The 24,726-nt window shown below is 39.1% G+C and overlaps 1 long non-coding RNA gene and 1 pseudogene across 2 annotated transcripts in view; both read left to right on the top strand.

The window, feature by feature from the left end:
* LOC309636727 overlaps positions 1-24,726 on the top strand; it is a 464,863-nt gene that overhangs the window by 288,933 nt on the left and 151,204 nt on the right. The window lies entirely within an intron of this gene.
* Positions 3,768-24,466, top strand: LOC309636428 (microtubule-associated protein 1 light chain 3 beta pseudogene; annotated as a pseudogene). Its single transcript has 2 exons — positions 3,768-3,846; positions 10,635-24,466. The product of its transcript is annotated as a microtubule-associated protein 1 light chain 3 beta pseudogene (transcript).

Below are 24,726 nucleotides of genomic sequence, written 5' to 3'. Positions count from 1 at the left end.
GTTCGAGCCCTGGTCCAGGAAGATACCCCATGCCGCGGAGCAACTAAGCCTGTGCACCACAACTACTGAGCCTGCGCTCTAGAGCCTGCGAGCCACAACTACTTAAGCCCACGTGACTAGAGCCCATGCTCTGCAACAAGAGAAGCCACCGCGATGAGAAGCCCGTGCACCGCAACGAAGAGAAACCCCCGCTCGCAGCAACTAGAGAAAGCCCGCCTGCAGCAACGAAGACTCAACACAGCCAAAAATAAATAAATAAATAAATAAACAAATACATTTATTTTAAAAAGATATTAATGGTAATTTTATTTGTTTTTAAATATTGTATTCTTCCTGCATTTTCTGTTACTCTACCTATCCATATATCTAGTTATTTATTTACTATCTTAATCTCCTTGTGTCATGTTAAAGGCTTCCTCAAATGCCAATGACCCTTGCTAGTCTACATTTTTCTGAGTGCAACACAAAAAAGGTTCTGGGGATGGGGGTGAAGGAAGGCCTGTCAACTAGTGTTTGTCAATGAGAAGTGATCAGGTGGCCAGCTGCTCTGCTCAGTGAGTGTGGACAAAAGTCAGTCCCTGCTAGGATTTTCTCCGTGGTGGTGCCAGTTTTCCAGGGATGGTCCCTCTCAACTCTTCCCTGAGAAGTATCAGCCCGGCTGCTAAGCTCTGGAATTGGATACTGCTCAACAAGAAGGCCTGTACTTCGTCCATCTATATGCTGTCCTAGGGCTCAGCTCCCCATTTCTCCATACCTGCCGTTCCCTCTAGCCTCTCTGGTTCCATTCTACCAGAGTCACTAGCTTATTCTGGGTAGACAGTCAGCATCTAGGGATCTAATTGCTCCTTAAAAAGACTTCAAGCAGGGGCTTCCCTGGTGGCGCGGTGGTTGAGAATCTGCCTGCCAATGCAGGGGACACGGGTTCGAGCCCTGGTCTGGGAAGATCCCACATGCCGCGGAGCAACTAAGCCCGTGCGCCACAACTACTGAGCCTGAGCATCTGGAGCCTGTGCTCCGCAACAAGAGAGGCCGCGGTAGTGAGAGGCCCGCGCACCGCAATGAAGAATGAACCCCGCTTGCCGCAACTAGAGAAAGCCCTTGCACAGAAACGAAGACCCAACACAGCCAATAAATAAATAAATAAATAAATAAATAAATAAAAATTAAAAAAAAAAAAAAGACTTCAAGCAAATCCTCTGTTTCCAGCAAGTCCCTCCTTAACCCTCCCCCACCACACACACACACACACACACACACACACACACACACACGCACTTTACCCATAACTTATGCTTGGTGCTTCCAGTTCCAGGGCCTTATTGAAGTTAATGGGTTAAATCAGAATGTCTCCCATTGATGCCATAGTCTGGAGGCATTTAACTTTCATTTTGCTCTGTGCCATTAACTTACCATTCTTCCATTTGTCACGGAGTTTCATTGCAGATGGTATTTGTGTTTTGACTTTAGTTCTTCTTGTTTTGGGGGTGATTTATGAGTAGAGAAAAAAAGTAGAAAGGTCTTTATTCTACCATTTTGAAATCATTTTTTTTCCACAGTGATTTGTAACAGCACGAAAGGTTTTCTTGTTTATTTTAATTTTTATCTAAACATATCTCTATTTTCCTTGGTTTCTTCACTTGGTCTAATAAGTTTTTGCATGTCTGACATATGTCAAGCGATGTCAAGGGTAGCAGCAGTAAGCCAGACGGACATGGGCTCTTCTTTCAGGTAACTTACGGCTACGCTTGTGAGGATGTTATGAAAGGAAGCATTCAGAATGCTGTGCAATCACACCCTACTTATGGTCACCTGGTCAAGAAGAGATAGAGCCTGATGATTTTTCTGTTTTAACTTTTATCTAATACACAGCAACTCTTAATTGTCCTTATTCTATACTTCCATACTGATCTGTACAAACTTCTGCCACTGCCCTTACAGTACTCTCTTGCAATTGTAGGTTTGTCCATCTCTCCTGTCACATAGGAGAGAACAGGCCACTTCTTATTCATGTCTGTGCCCCAGTGCCTAACACAGTGACACCGATATCAGTGGAATAAGTAAACACTTGTTGATTGCACTAACTATCTACCTTCACTTTAACTGTACAGGAGGACAGGGAAAATGGGAATGAAAGTCAAGAGAAGGTTTAACATACAGCAAGAACAAACAAAAGTTAATATCTTCCACACGAGCTTACCATACATAAAACTGGTTGAACTAACACCAGCAATTAGGACTTCAGCCCCACCACCACATTATCTGATGGAAGTAAAGGAATAACATTAGCGCCAGAAAGAGAAGCTTCTTGGGGCCAATACAGATGTGGCCCTAAGGGCCAAACCCTAGGAGCAAAAGGAGACCTTGCTGACAGCTCTGCTCTGGCCAATACAGGGAATGTTCTGTGATTGGCAGCTGCAGATTTGGAGTTTATGTAAGTTTAAATCCTGGGTAACTATACACCCTTCATGAACTAGCTAGTGCCCTACACAGCTGTGACCCACAATGAAAAAGGAACATATTATCTTCAGTTTAAACATGTCGGCTATATTAGTTTCAGTGGCTTTTTACAAAGTTTCCATCACCTAGCAATCATGGACACTTTATCCTCTCCTCGGGTCCATAACTGTCGTATTAAAACCAGTTATGAGTTTTAATATCTCAAGAAATCTCTATCAGCTCAATAAATGCTTGAGAGGAAACTCAAGGCTGACAGCATATTTATTTATTTCTAAGAACAGTTCAGACCAGAAAAGCAATCCATCAAGCTTTCTTCTGGAAAAGAGCTCAGCCTCTCATGCTACAAAGAAATGGATTTGTTTATTATTATATATTAAAAAATGCACTAAGCACTTACTATGTGCCAATTAATGTGTGGCGCATCACAGGGGATCCCTAGATAAACAGACAATGCCTCTGCATGTGGGAGCTTACAATCTGCAGGAAAATGAAAACAGAACAATCCTTAAGTTATACTGCGATAAGGAACTTTAAAAGGATGAACCAAGTTCTGTCAGGGAACAGCAGAAGAAACGATTCCTATGGATTTGGTCGGAAGGGATGAAGGCTTCACCGGGATCCTCTGTGAGACATGTATAAAGAATGGCTAAAAGTTTGACTAACAGATATGAGGGTGGGATATATCTACTGAAACGATTTTAGTGTCTGGACACGATCTTAGTAACCGTAATTGCTAATTTTTGTCGAAGAGATTTCACATGCCATACCCTGTGCTAAGGGCTTTACCCTATCTCATTCAACCCTCAAGCAATCCTCTATGAAAAATACTTTGATTCATTGAACAAATGCCTTCTGAATACAGACCATGTGCCAAGTAGTCTCATTATTGCTATTACTCGTAAAAAGGAAGTTGAGGCTTAGAGAATCAGTAGAGCTGGGATTTGAACCCACACGATCCAGAGTCTGCTAGCAGAGCACTATATAACCTCCCACAGTGAAGTGGTCTAGATTTGGCCTGTCCAGTATGAAAGCCAGTAAGCCACATGTAACTATTGAGCACTTAAAATCTGATTTGCCTGAATTGAAATGTACCACAAGTGTAAAATACATACGAGATATTCAAGACTTCGAATTTTTAAGAGTGTGAGACATCCCTAATAGTTTCTTGTATCACCTACATATTACAATGATAATAATTTGGATGTATTGGCTTAAGTAAATATATTATTAAAGTTAATTTCATCTGTTTTTCTGTTTTTATTTTAATTAATGTGGCCACTAGAAAATGGTAAGTTACCAATGTGGCTAACATGATAGTTTTACTGGACTGCTCTGATTACAACAGAGACGAGTACAGAGATGCCTTCAGGGTGCCTGCACTGCAGTCTAGTGGGGGAGATGGACTGTATCCAAAGCAGGATAATGCAAGGCATGTGGCAATTGCCAAAGGGGGACACACAAATATGCACTGTTATTTAAGAGTTCAAAGCAACCAGAAGCTTCTTCTGACTAGGATAATTGGATGTCTCTACTGGTTTGGTTACAATTTAATTTTCACAAAATTCCAAATCTGAATATTTTCTCTAACCCATGGGCTATCATGAAAATACAAAGAGCCCAAAGAAAAACCTCTAATTATGACTTCTGATGGCTCAATCAGTTACCTACATAGGGAGTGAGAAAAAAATGGATTAACAAACTTCATGGCAACCCCAGAACCTAATTAATTCAGAACTGCTCATAAGTAGCAGATTTCCTTCATCTAGTAAATATCTCCTAAGTGCATACCTAATGCTGAGACTAAGCTATTGGATTATACTAATAGTTCATTTCCTGGGTCCCTTCTGCCTCCTCTACCCACACATTACAGAAGATAGCATTAGGCAGAGAGAGAGCTGACCAAACCATAAACAATTGGATGTAAGAGGGAAAAGCAAAGAGTCCCAGAAAATCCACAAATTTGGTAAGTATCCTCTGAATAAAGAGAATTAATTATATCAACATAGCTCCATTGGGACACCACTGGTTTTTCATTTTGATTAATTTAAGGAATCTCAATCTAATTTATGAACCAGCAGGATGTTTTGAAAGATAAACAAAGCTGTCTGCAATTTGCGTTTCTCCTGACTTGGTCTGGCTCGAATTTCACATTTACCTCATTTTCTCCATTGTTATGGACTACTTTTTACAACTCAAACAACCAGATGTGCTTCAAACCGGGAGGCCAAATTCTTCTCCTGAGTATTCTCCTCCACAGGAATTCCTATAAAAAGTGTTGTAAAGAGTGAATCTTCCTGGCAGCATTTTGAAGGCGAGCTCTTTGCTCCAAACGGCATCAAGTTACCTGGAGACCTTTCAGAATTTATGGTTCCGGAGCTGTAACTTTCAAATGCAAATGTGATACAAGCAAGACTACCCGAGACATGAAAACATATTGAGATGTCACTGTAATTACAGAGGACACAGACCTGGCCAGTAAGCCAGGACTCGGTGCATGCAGTGGTGGTTTGCTTCAAGCCAGTTCCTCTCTCTCCTCAATTCCCAGAAGCTCAGCCAAAAACAGAGACAAACCGAAATGGTGTGAGCACCTTTCTGGAACTGCAGACACTGACAACGGATCTCCATTATGTGAGCCAGCCTTGAGTCTCTCCCAGACTCGATATACCAGACACCATATTGACTTCAATTCTTAAAACAGTGCTAATTAGAAATTATTCATGCCCATTTTAAAAATTAGGAAACTGAGCTACAGACTGATGAGCAACTAGGGTCAAAACCAGAAGAGTTAAGTTACTTCCATAGGGGAACAAGGATTCAAAGACAGGCTTGAATCCGAACCCGTGTCCGTGCCCCCAACTCCATGACATATTTCCTACCACAGTCATTTTATTTCAACACTGTACAAATGCATCCTCTCCATCATTCTGAAAAGTATTTGATATAATTGGGCAAATTAAGACGGAATTGTTAGCCATGTTTTCTCCTCCATAGAATGGGTTGGTGGTAACAGTCCTATCATAAATCTGGTTGTTAAGTGATCGTATGTGTTTCTTCCTACATATGTATTATTTTGCCTAATTACTTCCCATTTCATTCTGCAAAGCTTTTGAAATGGCTTGACAAGTTACCCAACTGCTCTAGGCCTGCATTTCCATCTATAAATGCGGATAATAACACCAGCCATGTGCTGACACATGGAGCTACTGGTATGAAATAACAGATCTGAAAGCACCATATTTATTGCAAGGTTCTACACAAATATGACTTTTCAAGTGGGCATTGCAGCTGAAGAGTTTGAGAGTCAAGAATTTTGTTTTACTTCTTCTCTTGACTCATCAGAGCGTATAGTGAGGCAAATAAAACACTCTATCCCCTTGTTTCTAACTTTCAGTTACCCACACACTTGTGAGGTGCTTCTTTTAAATAATTCACCATGTTCCTACTGTTCACAGCTCCAAGAGTCCAGGGAAAAATGGCGGCAGACTTCATTTCAGAGGCTGCAATACTACCTGGAAGAACGTTTCTGGAAAGATGAGTGAATACTGAGTGGTCAGCTTTGGGGATACTTCATAGCAATCCCCAAGGTAGTATTATCTGGACAGCTCAATTCTGTGACTAAGGAGAGCTAAGTAAAGCCCTCACAGGTAAATATTGAACCAGACATTAAAACACCACCAGACACCATTCATAAATAGCAGCTGCTGGAAAGAATGTGGAGACCTCATCACCTGGCAACAGCTCTGATTAAGGCTTCTTCAAGAGAAGAGGGTGGGAGAAGGAGGGAGAAGGAAAATCAAACATCCATGGTGTGTGGCCAGGCCTCCATGTCCTCACACATCAAACTTTCCTCAAAAAAATGCAAAAGGGATTACTCAGAGACTGTTAGAAAATAGAAAGATCAGGGAAAGGAATGGTGTGGTGCTTCTGGAACAGGAGGTGGTAATGGAGTCAGTCTAGACTCTTTTCCACAATTCTGATCTCCCTAGAATTGTTTGATGGTCCAGAGATATCACCTGGGGAATTTTCTGCTGACATGGCTCAGATTTTTATAGTGCAGAGTTTGTGCCAGTGTCACACATATAGGAGAGAAAGGAGGAAGCTGGCACTCATGGAGTACCGACCATGTTCTATGTCCTGTGCTAGGTGGTTCAGTCCCAGGACCTCATTCCATTCTCACAAGAGCTCCACAATCACTCCCAATGTACAGAGCAGGAAACTAACAGTCAGAATTATGCTCAGGTTATATAACTAGTAGTTGATCAAATCAGGATTCAAACTCAGGTATCTGTTATTCCCATGCTCTTTCTACTCTACCACAATCCAGCACTGCCTCAGCAGTAGTTACTCCTAATTGAACTTTTCCCCATTTCTGCTCATCCATCATGAAACCCATGATACTCCAACTAGACTGGCCAGTTCAAAGCCAATTAAGCCATGAACTCTGCTCCCGGAAGTTTTTCCTTAGTGCTATTCAGGTCTCTATCTATTCTAATTTTGTTGTCCCCAAGTAGAATTTTAAGTGGAAGTTCTTATACATAAACTTTGTGTGGACACAGAGATTAGTGCATGAAAGGGTTACATAAAGCAAATGGTCCAAGTCCTCTAATTTTACAGATGAGAAAATTGAGTCCCTGAAGGGTTAAGCGTATTTGTTTAATATCACAGAGTTGGTAGTGAGGACAGTAACAGAGTCCAGGCCTGTGTCTGTCTCAGAGTATCTTGAGATTGTGGGTCCTGTAATCTAAGAGCCATAAAAACAAATAGAAAAAAATATACATACATGTGTGTGTGTGTGTGTGTGTGTGTGTATTCCAAGTGACCTGTATTTAAAACTTAGCTTAGAACTTGCTTTGTGATCTTAAATATCTTATTCAACCCCTTGAAACTTTGGCTTCCTTATCTATCAAATGGAATTGTTAATCTCTACCTTAATGATTTTGAGAATTTAATGACACAAGATGGGTAAAACACCTGATACAACCTGGCACATAGTAGCTATGCAGTAAAAATTAAACTTTTCCCCATACTTTTTATAAATTTGAGAAAAGAATAGAAAGCAGTAACAGCGCTGTTGCAGTGTTTGTTTTGTTTTTTCAGCCCACTTAAATTCTAGAACTGTAGGTCAAACTTGGATGAAACAAAGACTCAAGATATTAGACCTATAAACCAAAAAATACAACCCAGTGACTTCTGTAGCATAAAAACATCCACAGTTATCACATAATTTATCCATGTTGTCATCTGCCTATCAGCACCACGTTCCTGTACAATTAAAATTGTTCACTGCCATAACTGTGTCCATCTCATACTCACAAGGCCAAGTTCTCACGTGATCCAGTCTACTCCACTCTTCTGGCATCAGCTTGGCCTCACACTCTGTCTCTTTTTTCTTGCAACAGATTGTACTCAATCCTATACCATATTCCCCGACTTCATGAAACAGGATATATGCTCTGTTGTAGCAAAAATTAATGTGCATTAAGTCTACAGATCTCTGCTCTCCCACCCTAAAATCCTGAAGTCTGTCTGAGCCCTAGGTACCCAGGCTACAATCTAGGAAATGCACCTCTTTCTCACTTCCTACTTCCCTTCAAAGTGAATAAGAATTTGTTGGATGATAAATCAGTACTCCAAGAATGAAGGCTTTTTTAGGATACATGTTAGAAATTAAGATTCAAGATTTGTTTTTTTTATTATACGGACTATGTCTCTAATTTAGTACTGTCTTCTTCAATCAGAATCACTGTATATGACTCACAGAAAGTGGCAGGTCACTTTCCATTCTAGGATATTAGTTCAAATCTGTCAGTGCTGATAATGGCAGACAATTATCTCCATCTGTGTGTGCTGTCTGTTGGTTTTAATTGAGTGTTTATTGAACAAATATTCACTGTCACTAAACTGACTCTGCTGGATCTTTCTGACATTTTCAGCTGGTAGAATGAAGACCAAAAAAGAAGAAAGAAGAGAGTGAGGGAGGGAGAGAAAGGAGGGAGAGAGGAAGGAAGGAAGGCAGGGAGGGAGAAAGAATCTCATGTGCCAAGACCCACAAAATGCTGGGTGTCATCAGGAAGGACAGCAGAAACAAAATGGAAAGCATGACCTCACACTTTATACAGGTGACTACAGGTCACTTCATAGGGACACAATTTGTTCTCTAGCTCTGCATCACCTGTGCCCACCTTCTTGGGGCCACTAGAGCCAATCCACAGAAGCTCCAGTCCAGGGAACTCAGCATCAAGACCAGTCACTGTGAATCCTCTAGTCCTACATCTTAGTTCTAATTATTGGGCTTCTTTATTTCCCCTATGGTGAAGCCTCACCCTTGTCTTCTAATTCTAAAATTTGCATTCATATCACTTTCCATGGTATGTCACTGCCCCTGCCTTGATTACCACCCAATATACTGTGTCCTTCTAGAACAAAACTGAATTATTATTATGAACTAAACATCATATGAACTAAACATTCACATTTTAATCCTCACAAAGTCCATTTATATAGGTGTAATTACCCCATATTATAGATAAGGAAACTGAGGCTTAGAGGGGTAATTGACCTAAGGTCACATGGTAGTAAGAAGGGAATGCATTTGACATAGTTTTTCACTCTAGAACTTAGTTTTTTTAAGCCATACACTAAATGCCTCCCTTATCCCTGCCATACAAGTATCATAATCTAACGGTGTACGAAGATAAGAAAATGAATAAAACTGGGACATGACACAGGCGTGTGAACTGCGTTATGTTACCAAAGGAAGAAGCAATTCATTCTTCCTCAGAAAACTGTAGAAGGCTTTATTTTCATGATGAGTCTTGGAAGAAATGTGAGGATGGGCTTTCAGGAAAATGGAAATGCACAAATGGCCACTAGTAGAATTAACATGTTTGATAGAAATGTGTCAATAGCAGAAGCTAAAAGGTTACTGGAGACCAATTAGAGAAGAATTTGAATGCAAACTAATAAGTTAGGACATTGCCCTGGAGCAAGGATACATTTCAATAAAAATTACCTTTGCCCACAGTTTGGAGAATGAATGAAAGCAGAAAAAAATCTAGCAGAGAGGATATAATAATTACAGTCCAGATGGAGATGATGGAGACTTATCCGGGTCTGCTGTAGCAGGTTGAGGGGCAATTAGAAGGAAGGATTTAAAGTTATACAATTGGTGGGCAATTGGGTTATGAGGGTTGAGAGTAAAGGATTAGTTGAAGATTTGATTTGATTTTAGACAATAGTTCCAGAAATCTTAGTGTCCTCAAACTAAGAGATACAAAGTGAAATTAGAACAATGTGAGAAAGTACTAAACCATATAGCACACTTATAAAATGTGTAAGATCATGAGCAGGTAGTCTAAAAGAGTGCTTCTTAAATTTTAATGTGTATATAAATCACTTGGGAATTTTATTAAAGTGTGGATTCTGGTTGAGTAGGTCTGTCGTGAGGCCCAGGAACCTGCATTTCTAACAAATGCCTGGTGATGCTGACGCTGGTCCAAAGACCACACTTTGAGTATCAAGATTATAAAATACGAAAAGGGACTTTCAAGACACTTTTACTCAGATGGCCATTATTTATTATTAAGTATAGATCAGTAAAGAAAACTGGCAATGGAAGTTTTTGGAGGGATGAGGGTGGGGAGGATAGAATATGCCTTATCTTTTGCAAGTGCTGCATGAAGGCCCAGCACGCTGTCCACAAAGCATCCTAGTGTTGCTTGAGGAGGCCACGTGGACCGCGGATGTCTTGGCAGTTCTCCCTGGGAGGTCTTTTCAATGTGTGAGATGGAAAGAATGAGCCCCATGTAACTGCAGAGTTACCGCCATCACAGCCAAGAACATTCACCTTCTATAGAGTAAAGGTTCCCCTGGCTTCTTCCTTTGCCAAGACTTAAGACAGGCTGGAGATGGAGATGAAAACATTTAGTAGTCAGCTCCCTTAAAGAATGTCGAAAATACACACCAGGGATCTTTGTCCGAGAGTAAATAATTATTGTTTGGCAAATGTTTAAAACAGTGGATGGAATTGTACATAAATCTTGTTCTCTCCTTACCAACGACTACTTGCCTGCTTTAACTTGTAGGTGTGTTGTTGCTTGTTTCTGTTTGAATCTCGTTTCATAATGAAAGTACTCAATAAAAATTACCTTTTAAGAAATGTGTGCTGGCTCTTGCAGCCACCGCCTGGAGCCTCCGGGACCCTCCACCTCGCCGCCCCCGCCCCGCCTGCCCCGCCGTGCCGTCGGAGAAAACCTTCAAACAGCGCCGAACCTTCGAACAAAGAGTAGAAGATGGCCTGCTTACCTGAGAGCAGCATATCCTACCAAAATCCCGGTAATAACAGAACAATACAAAGGTGAGAAGCAGCTTCCGGTCCTGGATAAAACAAAGTTCTTGGTGCCTGCATGTCAACATGAGTGAGTTCATCAAGATAATCAGAAGGCGCTTACAGCTCCACGCTAATCAAGCCTTCTTCCTGTTAGTGAATGGACATAGCATGGTTGAGTGTGTCCACGCTGATTTGTGAAGTGTATGAAAGTGAGAAGGATGAAGATGGATTCCTGTGTATGGTATACGCCTCTCAGGAGACTTTTGGAAGGAAATTTCCTGTGTAAGACTAAAAAAAAAAAAAAAAAATGTGTCTGTTCTCGAATTTTTTAAACCCTTACCAAGGAATAAAAAGGGGATGTTACCAACTGAAAACAAAAAAAGAAATGTGTGCTAACAACCACCCCTTAAATATATTGCAGTTTCTATAACATTAAAGACTCCAAGAATTGAAAGGAGTTTTAAAAGTCTGCTGAGACTACCAGTGATTCTACACGGATTTCCAACTAAGTGATCAGCTACCGTCTACTTGAATACCTCCAGTGCCAGTCAGCTCACCACCACACAGAGATTTCAGTATACTTGCTGACAGCTCTGTTGGAAAATTCTAACTTATGTTATACCAGGCTGGCTTCATGACTCTTTAATTTATTAGTCCTAGTTCCACTCTGTAGAGTCACAGAGAAAAAAATGTAACATCTTTTTCAAATAACAGTCCTCCCAGTGTTGAGCTACTGTGGGCTCTGCGTTCCAGGTCAAAAATTCTTAGTTCTTTGGACTGTTCCTCATATAAAATAAATTCAAATCTCTTCTCTATCTGATTACCTGTACTCTAGAAGTACTCCAGCTTTCCTCTTAAATTGTGGTGTTCTCAATCAAAGGGAAAACTCAGAATGGAACTCAGAAAAGTTTAGATTAAACTGTGCCTATTACATCCTTTATTTTAGTTATTTTTTCCACCTTAATGAACCCTACAATCACACTAATGAGGCAGAAAGAGAAAAAGAGTAAGAATCTTGTGGAAAAAAGGATCTGGGATCAGTCATCTTAGTCCCTACTCTTATTAGCTGTGTGAGCAAATTATTTCATCTCCCTGAGCTTAAAATTTCAATTTATAAAATGGCAAAAATTAACCTTAAAAATTAATGATGTACATAAAACTTACAGGCAAATGTATGCAAAGTCCCTAATAATGCTTGGCATATAATAGATATTCAATAAACTATAACCATTATAAATGTTGGTATTTTGGCGAGGCATGCCAATGGTTAATCTATATTTCATTTAGAATCACCTTAAAATTCTTAAGCACTTTTATGTCATATTTCACTAGTACAATTATTTTTATTGTGAAACCAGTGGCATAAATTTACCTTTACCTATTTACTTTTATTTCTTTCAAATGTCCACCTATTATTTCAGAGTCACTTGAATTCCTTATGGATAACATTTCAAGAATCAAATATTTTAACTACCCTTCTCAACTCTGAACCATATAAAATTCTGGTCAGCATGACATTATTTAAAATATCAAGGACCTCCCTTGTGGCACAGTAATTAAAAATCCACCTGCCAATGCAGGGGACACAGGTTTGAGCCCTGGTCCAGGAAGACCCCACATGCTGCAGAGCAATGAAGCCCATGCGCCACTACTGAGCCTGCACTCTAGAGCCCACGAGCCACAACTACTGAGCCGGCACACCTAGAGACCGTGCTCCGCAACAAGAGAAGCCACCGCAATGAGAAGCCCGCGCACCACAGCAAAGAGTAGCCCCCGCTCGCCGCAACTAGAGAAAGCCCACGTGTAGCAACGAAGACCCAATGCAGCCATAAATAAATAAATAAATAAATAAATTTATAAAAAAATAAAAAATATCATATTTGAATCATATGTCCTTGTTTAAAATGTTTTCCAAAAATGTAAGAACTTGTCTAAAAAAACAACATGACATTGTTTAAAGTGTAAAAAAAACAAACATAAACTAAACACACACACACACACACACACACACACACACACGCAAGGTTGAATGAAGGGTCATATATCTCTAGAAATATCACCATTCAAATAAACATTGACCCTCTGAATCTAGCCCTTGGACTTCCTATGAATTACTCTATTTATACTAAAGCATCCTCTAATTGTTCCACCTATTCACCTATTCAAAGATGTCATAGGCAGGGGTCTCCAACCACCGGGCCGCACAGCAGGAGGTGAGAAGCAGGCTAGCGAGTGAAGCTTCATCTGTATTTACAGCTGCTCCCCATTGCTCGCATTACCGCCTGAGCTTCACCTCCTGTCAGCATTACAGTGAGTTGTATAATTATTTCATTATATATTACAATGTAATAATAATAGAAATAAAGTGCACAATAAATGTAATGCACTTGAATCACCCCAAAACCATCCCCCCACCCCGGTGTGTGGAAAAATTGTCTTCCACGAAACTAGTCCCTGTTGCCAAAAAGGTTGGGGACCCCTGTCGTAGGGGACTCCAACATCATGTTGAAATTTAAACATGTGCTGTATATACCTAACTCACCAAAGAAGGAAATGATTCTACCATGGATGATTTATTCTTGGTGAACCCATAAGCCTAATAATAACCATTGCTTCCTTTTCCAAATGCTTACAACATCTCCTTTCATTGAAATTTGTTAGTTCTTCATAATGATTTAACCTCTTAATCGTTAGCAAGATTCCCTCATTATCATAAGTAATATTCTCTATTTTGGAGAACACTTGGCCTGATACTAATATAGCTATTCCTACTTTCTTTTGATTCCTGTTTGCTTTTCATTAATTTACTTTTATCTGCAGATTCATATTTAATTGGATGGGTATTTTTTTATCCAGTCTGATAATCTCTGCCTTAAATGTTATGTTTATACAATATATAGTTAAGGTAATTATCAATATGGTTGATTTCAATTTATAATACTGTTATTTGTTTTCCATTATTGCATCTATCATTATCTATTTTCTGTCTTCTTTTGGATTAAGTGAATTTTTAAATTCCATTTCATCTGTACTATTAGTTTATTAGCCATACATCCTCTTTTTTTTTGAGCAGGAGTTCTAGGGTTTGCACCCTAAACTTATCAAATATTCTGCCACTTCACATATAATGTAAAAATGTTCATTTTTTCCCCCTCCTGTTCTTTGTGTTATTCTTGACATATAATTTAGTTCTACTTTTGTCATAAACCCTATGATATATTACTATATTTGCATTAAACAGTGAATTATTTTTTAAAGAAATAAAAAGAAAAATCCCTAATACTTACCGTTTCTACTTCTTTTTATTTTTTTTCTATAGATCTACGCTTCCATCTGATATTGTTTCCCATTGGTCTGAAGAACTTCCTTTAATATTTTTCATAATGCAGATCTGCCAGCAATAGATTCTCTCAGGCTTGGTTATCTGAAAAAGTTTTCATTTTGCCTTCATTTTTGAAATACAGTTTCACTGGATATAGGTTTCTAGGTTGAATTTTTTTTCTTTAATCATTTTCAATATGTCTTTCTATTGTTTTCTGGCTTCCCTGATTTTGGATAAAATCTGAGGACATTTTTATCTTTTTTCTCCTCTATATAATTTGTCTCTTTGTTTGGTTTTCTGGAATATACTCTGCTTGGAATTCATTGAAATTCATGGATTTGTGTATAAAATACTGTAAAAGTTCTCTTCAAATATGGAAATTTTTAAACTCTTTTTTCTAAAATTTTTACTGCTCCCCTTCTCCTTAGATTTCAATTACATATTGGCAAAGTTAAATTCCTTGCTATGGTCCACCAGGTTACTGAGGTGCTCTTAAAATTTTTTCATTCCTTTCTCTCTCTATGCTGCATTTTGTAGGTTTTCTATTACAGTGCTTTCTGGTTCAGCAATCTTTTCTTCAGTAGAATCTAATCTTCTGTTAAGTCCATCCAGTAAATTTTTATTTCACAGGTTCAGGAAGACACAATGCTCTACCTGAATTCTCCCTCCCTACACAATGGCCTGTAAATTGCCTCTAGGCAGAAAGCCAAAGTAATCACAGGACACACCTCAGGTGTTCCCTTCTCTCAGTGGTCACAGCCTACATAGCCTCTTTCTGGTCCAATGTCTGAATATAACTGTTTCATGGATTTTGCCTAATGTGCTTGTTCTTCACAATGGAATGGCAATTCCTAAATCAGTTTTTCCTTCATAGCCAGCAGCAAAAATCTCATCCTGTGTAATTCAGGGAAATGCTAAACTAGAGAATTTATATAGATATTTTAGATTTGTTTTTATATTTCTGAGCCATTACTTTACTTTCTAATCATTTATTAAGAGAATGATAACTAATTCATAGGAATTTTAAAAATGAGAAATCTCAACTGAAACTGGTATTTAATAGCCAGAAGACAAATTGCAGGCATATCATTTGAGAAGGAAAAATCTTAAATTAAGTCAGAATATTTTAAGTACCATTGATACAGGACACACAATGAGTAATACCATATAGTGTTTAATTTATCATGAATTCTTACTTGTATACCAAAGAAATGGTTCTTGCCTATTTCCCCAATTAAAGCATTAAAATCAGGCATCAAAAAGATCATCCAATATTAGAAGGAAAGTATATCACCTTTTCCAACCCTCAAATTTTATAGCATTGGAGAAGAGAGTCAGAGAAGTTAACTTTTTCATTCTCCTAAGGCAACATAGCTTATTATTGGAAGAGCTGATGTTACCTGATTCCCAATTGCATGAGCCATACTCTTGCTGTTCCCTCCTCCGTCAGAATTCAGAGTGTACTGAAACATAGTGTTGTAAAACTAATCTACATAAAGATAACAAATAGGATGTTATCTTTCCAAAAATTAGAATTATTTTTTCAATTATCCTCATGCTGTATTATCTTTAAATTGTTAATTAAGCAAATACTAGATTAAATTCTACTACATATCATCCTTTATAGCCAATTATTGCTTTTATAAAAATCAAACAGCCAAATTATGGTGCAAAGGAAGTGGGATCTTTAGCCTGTAGAGTATTATATTGAGTTAAAGTTTTAGAAAATAGTTATTATTTGAGCCCACGGAGATTTATTTTTAATTACATTCTTTATCAAGAATCCTAAGTCCTTATAAAATATCTTATCCCTTCAAGAGGTCCCTTAAGGTTTTATTTTTACACTCGTACTTAGCAAGCATTTAAGCAAATAATTCATCTGACTAAGTTGTTGATGCAGTTGAATTGAGTCTTTGGTAAGCTTGTGTTTGATTAAATAATGACCTGAATGATGTTCAAACAATTCAGAATTAGCTGTCTTAAAAGAAGTTTATAATTCCCTTTACTTATTATTAAACACTGTATTACCTCACTTGCTTGAAATATGGACCTTGAATCCAAAGAGAGGAGGTGCCATAGTAAGTGAAAGCTAAAATGTGACCCCAAGTTTCTGAACCCCAAACAGCTTCCCATTGGCTTTATCAATGTTCCATTTCAGTGTCTTCCTCTGGTCCAGCATTAACCAAACTTATGTTGAAATATGTGTTTGAGAAAAAATACATTAGTTCAACTGAGTTACCAGTTGGAGAAAAAGAGTGTTAAACCCTGAGGAAATGAGTTTCCAGATATGGATTTTTTTTTCATTTTGTTTTTTTTTTTTTTTAATTGGAGTACAGTTGCTTTACACTGCTGTGTCAATTTCTGCTGCATAGTAATGTGAATCAGCCATACGTATACATATGTCCCCTCTTTTTTGGATTTACTTCCCATTTAGGTCACCACAGGGCACTGAGTAGAGTTCCTTGTGTTATACAGTAGGTTCTCATTAGTTATGTATTTTATACATAGTAGTATATATATATGTCAATCCCAATCTCCTAATTCATCCCACTCCCCCTCCCCCTTGGTATCCATACGTTTGTTCTCTACATCTGTGTCTCTATTTCTGCTTTGCAAGTAAGATCATCTATACCATTTTTCTAGATTCCACATATATGCATTAATATACGGTATTTGCTTTTCTCCTTCTGACTTACTTCAAAAGATACATGCACCCCAATGTTCACTGCAGCACTATTTACAATAGCCAGGACATGGAAGCAACCTAAATGTTCATCAACAGAGGAATGGATAAAGAAGATGTGGTACATATATACCATGGAATATTACTCAGGAATAAAAAGGAACAAAACTGTGTCATTTGCAGAGATATGGATGGACCTAGAGACTGTCATAAAGAATGAAGTAAGTCAGAAACAGGTATGTATTTATACATTTTGGTCAGCAGATAATTACTGAGTACCTACTACACACTAGACATTATGCTAGGGAAGACATTAATGTACAGGCCATAGTGATAATTAGCAATCTGTATTTTCCCGTCCATTTGTCTCTTTAGTTGTTGACTGCTTCCCCCACCCAACACCACCGGCAAACGCTGAAATGGAAACTGCATCAACCCTCTGTGTCTTGTTCATCATTGGATGACTAGCCACTTGACTGGTTCCTGCCGTAGGCACTCAATCAGTATTTGTTGCTTGATTGAATGAATGACACTTCCCTACCCTCATGAGAGTCTGATGTTAGGGAGATGTTTGGGGAAATTGATAGCAAAGGACACGGTTCAAATGAAGGAGGAGCTGCAAATTTTCAGAATGTTTTTACTGTGATCTATCAATATTTTATGCCTCTGAATTTTCTGGTTTTCAGATCAGCCTTTCTTAAATATTTATTTATATATATTTAATGTATATTTTAGTGATTTTTCAATTTCTATTTATTTCACCTTACTCTCATAGCAAAAATACGGCAAAACAGATATAGAAATCTCATAACGTAAGAACTGGACAGGGAAGGAGGAAGAATCTAGTGCTATTTGGACGGGGCAAGTCCCTTGGGCAGTCTCTGCTCTTACTTTGGGTCTACCTTAAAGCCAGATTCACCAGTGGGCTCCTCTTCAAAATAAAAAAAAAAATCCAAATTCAAAAGAACTGGTGAATAATATAGATAGTAGACAGATTCTTTGTGCAGAAGAATTCCAAATAACTTATACAGATGCTCCACCCTCAGAAAGGTAGAGCATAACTCCCAGTGAGCAGAGCTACCCATAGAGACTTCCTTCCAAAGAGCTCAGGAAGGGAAAAGTAAGGAAAGAAGAACTTTACAGAATAGAAACCTGGCAGACACCACCTGAGGTAGATGATCAAGTCAACACTGACAGAGATAAGTCATATGTGTAGCATGTACCCTTGATATGAAGTCATGAGAATGGCACTTTACTTGTGTGGTCTTCCTTGCAAAAACCCATACCCCCTCTCTAATCATGAAAAAACATTAGACAACTCCAAATAGAGGGACATTTTACAAAATACCTGACCAGTAGTGCCTCAAAACTGTCACGATCACTAAAAACAAGAAAAGTCAGAGAAAGTGTCACAGTCAAGAGGAGCTTAAGGAGACAGAATAAGGAAATGTAATGTGGTGTCCTACACAGAATCCTGGAAGAGAAAAAATGACATAAGGTACAAACTAAGGAAATCTGAGTAAAGTATGGTCTTTCGCTAATAATAATGCATCAAGATTGGTTCATTAATTGTGACAAACTTATCGTGCTACTGTAAGATATTAGGGGAAATTTCATGTTAAGGTATATGGGAACTCTGTACTATGTTTCCAACTTTTCTGAAAATTTAAAGCTATTCTAAAATTAAATGTTTTCAAAGAAAGAAAGAAAAAGGAAGGGAGGGAGGGAGGAAGGAAGGAAGGAGGGAAAGGAGGAAGAAAGAAAGAAAGAGAGCCCTTATCTGAAGTCGCAGGCCTGGTCTTAAGATATTTCTGCCAGATCACTCTGCAGTAGAAAGAAGATGGCCATTTCTTCCTCTATCTTTCCAGCTCCCTGAGCAACTTCATCATCCCTGTAAATGACCCTCCAAATTCATCCTAGTCTCATCCTAGTCTCTCTCTGCTGAACTTCAGAGATCTCCCCCCCTACCTCCCACTGGCCACCCACACATTGCCCTATCAGACAGGAAATGCCTGCTGGAAATACCCCCAGCCTCCTGTTCTCCTACTTCTACTCACTGAACCCAACCTTTGCCACCATGGTGAATTCCTATTCCTTGTCACGTCCTGTCATCCCAACTGATCAACTCTCTTCCTTACACTGCACGTCTCAAGAACTTGCTTGGGCGCCAAGACCCATGATTATCTGCACACACCCTAAATGCTCGTATGCCCTATGCATTCAGCAACCACTGCTTCCCCAGGCCCCCCACTCAGCTGATCTTCCAGTCCTATTCCCAGAATGCTCAGGGAGGTCAGCAAAAAAATCAAAGTACTCAGTTGACTGGCTCCAGAATAACAATATCCCGTCCCTGCTGGATTCTCATGGAGTCCACTGATCCCTTTTCTTTACCCTAAATGCCCTTGGACCAAGTGCTCTCAACAGCTTTCCTGGACCTTTTCCACCTGGTTGGAATCCCTAGCTTATACCCTCCCTCCTTCATTTCTTCAAAGAGAAGTGCCTCCTGCCTGAGAAGATTGTGGCCACACACATCTAAACTCTTCAGCTTCCTTTCCCTCCCCTGGCAGGAACGCCCCTCCTTAGTTTCACCCTTCCTGCCTCCCTACCCTCACCCTGACAGCACATTCCCCTCTTTCCACCGTCTTCTCATCTTTCCCCAGAGAAAAAGTCAGAGGTCTTTACACCCCACCCCCAATCATTGTCTAAAATCCCTCTCATTTCCCCAGCGGACTTGTCTCCTTAATTCTCTTTCTCTCTCTTTCTCTCATGACTTTAGTGTCTTCCATTGTTCCACTCTCTACTTCTCTCTGGCTTTCAAATATTTCCCCATCCTACAAACAAGCTTTCTTGACTGTACTTCTGATTGCCAGACAATGACACTGCATTCATTAATCGCTTGTAAATGATTCTGTTTGATAGGCATTTTTTTTCCAAAATGTTAGGAGAGGCAAAGAAAAAAAAATGATAATAAATTGCATCACTAGCAGTGAAAACATGGGCACAACTATCTAGGTCACGTTCTATGGGTCTCTAATTCATCTGCTATTTCTCTGTGTTTCCAGAGCTTCCAGATAGGGATTCTGTTACAGAGCTAACATTATCTTGTCTTTTATTGTACCAGGTTGTTGACTTGCCTAAAATTTTCTTGAGGGAAGAGTTCACATTTTATTTATCTCTGACATAGTGTTTTGTGAATAATAGGTATTAATCGTCACTGAAAGAAAAAGTGGTGAACTGGCTTTTTTCCAGGCTCACTATTAATGTTAGCTTTCTAAAAATAATTTTTAATATTCTATTCCTAAAAGGATTTGAAGTTGCTATTTTCCTCTTTAAGCACAAAAAAGTAAAAATGAGGAACACAGCCCGAGGACCTAGATGATATGGAAAATCACGCCTGCAATTCATTTGATATAGATTCTGCCTGCTGCCAAGAGGTCCTTGAGAGCAGGGTCCCATTTTGATGTGTGTTTTGTACAGTGCCTAGGTCAATGGGAATTCATGGTGAATAAATATAGGGTGAAAGCAATGTGACTGATGGATACAGTGAAGAACGAGAGTCCTGGTATCTATTTTCAGCTCTAGAATTACATAGATAGCCTTTGGCCTCTAACATGAGGCTTTGAAAGTTAAATTCTTCAGCCTTGGTATCAGAAATAATACCTGCACACCTAGACAGTTTCAAAAAGGTTTTGCTTAATAAAATGGTCACAAAAGAAGAAAGTATTGCTCTTTACCGAGCAGAATAAATCAATAGCACAGCATTCCAGAGAGGTCTGCATTAATATGACAAAAACACATTCTATCCATTCTCCTAGGTTCTTTCCTTCCAAATAATTATATTTGTATTCCTCCTTAATTAGAGCTACTGGGTTTTCATAGTTGCTTAATTAAATTGGGGGAATTTCAACTCTGTGATGCCTTTAGGAAAGTGATTCCAATTATGGGGCCAATCTGTCAGCAAAGGTGAAGAGGCCAAAACATTTTAACAGCAAAGTTACAGAGAACAAAGGATGAATAATAAGTAGGAGGCATACTTAATAATTAGCCTTGCTATTAGTTGAGTTTTGTAGAAATTGCTCACAGACTTTGACTTAAAAACCTTGGCTGCAAGGCATGGGCTTGTAATTCAGCCTCTAAGCTCAGATGGCTCAAGTAGCTATTTGTTCTCTTTTAGGGACAATACCACACTGAGGGGTCAGCGTCGCCTCTGTTGTGACAGGTCACACATTCAGCGCCAGGAGAATCAAGGTCAGCTATGGCGAGAGGGAGCCCATGCTGTGGAGCTCCTGCATATTCTCCATCTGTGCCACCCTACCCTGTCGTCGACCTATTGTGCAATTCTAGGTGGTTGAGGACAGAAACTGACTGGTGTTACCTGGATGAGTCATCTACTCACCTGGCTTTTCAACGCTTCTTCTGTGATATATGCTCTCCGTATTAGTTATTGACTGTTGAATAACAAATTAGCTCCAAACTTAGCAATTTAAAACAATACGTGTAGCAACTATACTCCAATAAAAATTAATTTAAAAGAACTTCCACCATTAAAAAAATGAAATAAAAAATAAAATTGCATCAGAAACAAGAACATACTTGGGAATAAACTTGACTAACAAGGTAAAAACAAACAAACACAAAAACACGTTTATTATTTCAGCTTTTGTGGGTTAGGTATCCAGACACTGGTTTTATGGGTTCTCTGCTTCAAGTATCTCACAAAGCTGCAACAAGGTTTCTGCAAGGGCTAGAACCCATCTTATCTGAAGTCTCAGCTGGGGAAGGGTCTGCTTCTGAACTCAGGGGGTTGTTGGCAGGGCTCAATTCTTTGCAGGCTGTTACACTGAGGGCCTCAGTTCCCTGCTGGCTGCTGGTTAGAGACTGCCTTCAGTTTCTTGGCACGTGGGTCTCCTAACTATGGTGGTTTGTTTCACCAAAGTCAGCAAGAGAGATAGATAGAGATAGAGAGACAGAGGGAGGTGGGGGAAGAGAAACTGCCAGCAAGATGGGAGTAACTATCTTATGTAACAAAATCTAGAAGTGACATTGCATCTTCTTTGCTACAATATGTTGGCTAGTTATAGTAGCTAGGTCACCCCACAGTAAAGAGGAGGGGATTACTCAGGGCATGGATAACAACAGACAAAGATCATTGGGACCATCTTAGCATATACCTGCCACAGTCTCTGATGGCTATTATATGAGACACAGAGATCCACACATCTTATGCCCACTCCTCTAGGTCCATCCACTTCCTTCTTTCCCAGGCCTGCTTGACCTTTATCTTCCAAAATTGCTCCTTCCAGGCTTCAGATCAACAGGTGAGCCATTTGCCACTTCCCAGGAGTACGTATATCGTTATCCTTACCTCTGACCACCCTCCACAGAAAGTCAATGACCAGTTACCTCTTCAGATCTCTGACTACTAGAAAAATTTCCCTCCACCTTGTCTTTCACCTCTGCATTGGGGCAGAACACTCTCTTTTTAGCTCTTACTAACATATTAAGCTAACTTATTCATGAGCCAGGCCCAAGTTTTGTTTTGGGCTTTTTGATTTTTGTTTGTATGTTTGTTTTAGTTTCAAAAGTACATTTATTGCTTACTCCTGATTGCAAATAACTTTGGCACCATTGGATCTACTAGGTCTCATGGTCCAAAAGGCAGAATTGCTCTTACCGTGTTGTAAAGCCATCTCTTGTTCTGGGTCTGACTCAAAACTGGTAGCCTTCTAAGAATCACTTTATAAATAAGTTGGAACAATATTTTCAAGTATGGTATATGCTGTTTCTAAAATCAAAAAAATGCTCTAAACTTCTGTAACTTATCCCTAATGGTTAAATGTGCAGGACCAATAACTTTATCTTGAAAAGAAATGTCCTGACTTGCCCTAGACTACTTTACCAATGCACAAACCCCTGAAACGTTGTAAGTTTTATCTTCCACGCTCTGGTGCCTTACAGAGGGATTTGTACTGCTTGCCACTTCCTACTCATCAAGTCACATTAACTTGATGTCATCAATATAGAAGAGCAGCAGGATATTGGATTGGGAGGAACAGGAATGGTGAGTGCCAAAAAGATGTAGTTAGAGCCTCAGAGATAGTCTAGTCCTAAGCTACTTTAACTGGGGAGAAGAGAAATATAAAAATCAAATAACAATAGAAGATTTTATGCAGTGTTTATCAACTTTACGGTAGGGGCAAAAAAATGGTGTAAGAGTTTAGAGAGGGGTAAAAGCATTGTAAGCAAGATGGTTTCTATAAGTCAACACCTAGACCCATTGCACATGGGCTAAAGCACAAATTAGTGTGTTTATTTTTCATGTATACTGTCCAAAATGTGTCCAGATCAGTTGGAGGACTTGTTACCACAGAGCCATTTAGGAATCCAAGCACATAGAGGCTTTGTCGTCTTGCATATGTGCTTTCCTGTTTCCTAGGTCACCTAGGACTTTGATATGCCATTAGTGGAAAAGGAAGGGTTTCATGTGTGCATTAACAGTTTTATTAACTTGGAAGCAGCACACATCCCTTTCTCGCATATTCTATTGGCAGGAACTCAGTCTCATAGCTATACCCAATTACAATCGAGATTGAGAAATGGATTCCAGCCACAGAACTGATTATATAATTAACAGGACCGTATTCAAAATGAAAAGATGGGGATTCTTTTTGAAAAAGCAGGAAAAAAGTGCTGTTAAAGATACCAAAATATAAAGCTTTTACTTTTCTTCTGTGGTCTCTCTCTCTCTCAATTTGTCATAGTGTTTTTTAATTTGATATTGAGTGTCTTTCTAAGGAAAGAATAAAAATTATAGATTATTAGCATGAATTTTGCCATTCATCTTTGTATTGCACAATGCCAGCTTTATATGCAAGTATGAGTATTTAATCCATATGTGGAATCACTGAAATTCACAATTTGTTTTTGGTAGCTTGCACACGTGTGCACATATGCATATTTTGTTCTTACCAGAACAGTGGAAACAGTGCACAAAATGAATTCAGCTCTTTTTATTTCACTTCTTGGTACATTCTGCCAACACTCTCTACCTTCAGCTTTCTGATGAGTAAGGAAGAACTGCAAGGAAAAGGAACTATGGGTTACCCCATCTTTCCCTTTTTCTCTATGTCATCTTTTTCAGAGTAAGTGGTTGGCTAACATAAGGAAGTAAGAAAGGATATGATAGTGTTTCTTGGTTGTTGGTGTTTCTTAGACCATCGTTGGCTTCTGTTTTCAAAACAAGCTCAGGTTCAAAGGGTCTCTCAAGGTGGTCTCTCAAGGTTGTCAGTGACTTCTTTATTCATACATGTAACATATTGGCCTTGCACTCACCTTGAGTCTCACTGCACTTCCACACATGGTGGGTGCACCAGAATTCTGTGCTCATGAGACATTGCAAAAACCGTATGCAAATGGGACAGCAGAGAACAGGAGACATGCATATTATGTGTAGCTCCCCTGCTTGTACACATGCTCTATTTTCCCATTGGACTTGACTTACAAAACACAAGATCAAAAATAAAATTATTAAGAATTTTTAAGACAGAGACAGCAGAGCGTTAACTGAGCACAGGGTCCTCTGAGCATGGTGTCTGATGCAACTTCACAGGCTGCACACTCATGAAGCCAGCTCTGTCTAAGTGTGTACCCAGAAAGAAAGAAGAATTTGGTTTTGTGAAAGAGTTAATGCTTAAGAATATCTAGGTGTGAAAACAGTATGGTTTCTGTAGTTTAACTACTTACCATTTTGTGTTTGTTATATACCAATATATATGCCTAACATATGCCAGGTAGCAGACCTTTGTAGGAATTATCTCTAACTACACAATTATTCTGAAAGGGATATTAGTATCATTCCCAACTTGCAGTTGAGAAATTAAGGCTCATAGAGATTAAATGCTTCCCCAGGGCCACTAAAGTAATGTCTATTTCACT

The sequence above is a fragment of the Balaenoptera physalus genome, assembly GCF_965194825.1.
Source record: "Balaenoptera physalus genome assembly, chromosome: 10".
Classification (NCBI taxonomy): domain Eukaryota; kingdom Metazoa; phylum Chordata; class Mammalia; order Artiodactyla; family Balaenopteridae; genus Balaenoptera; species Balaenoptera physalus.
This window is presented reverse-complemented; position numbering and strand designations above follow the sequence as displayed.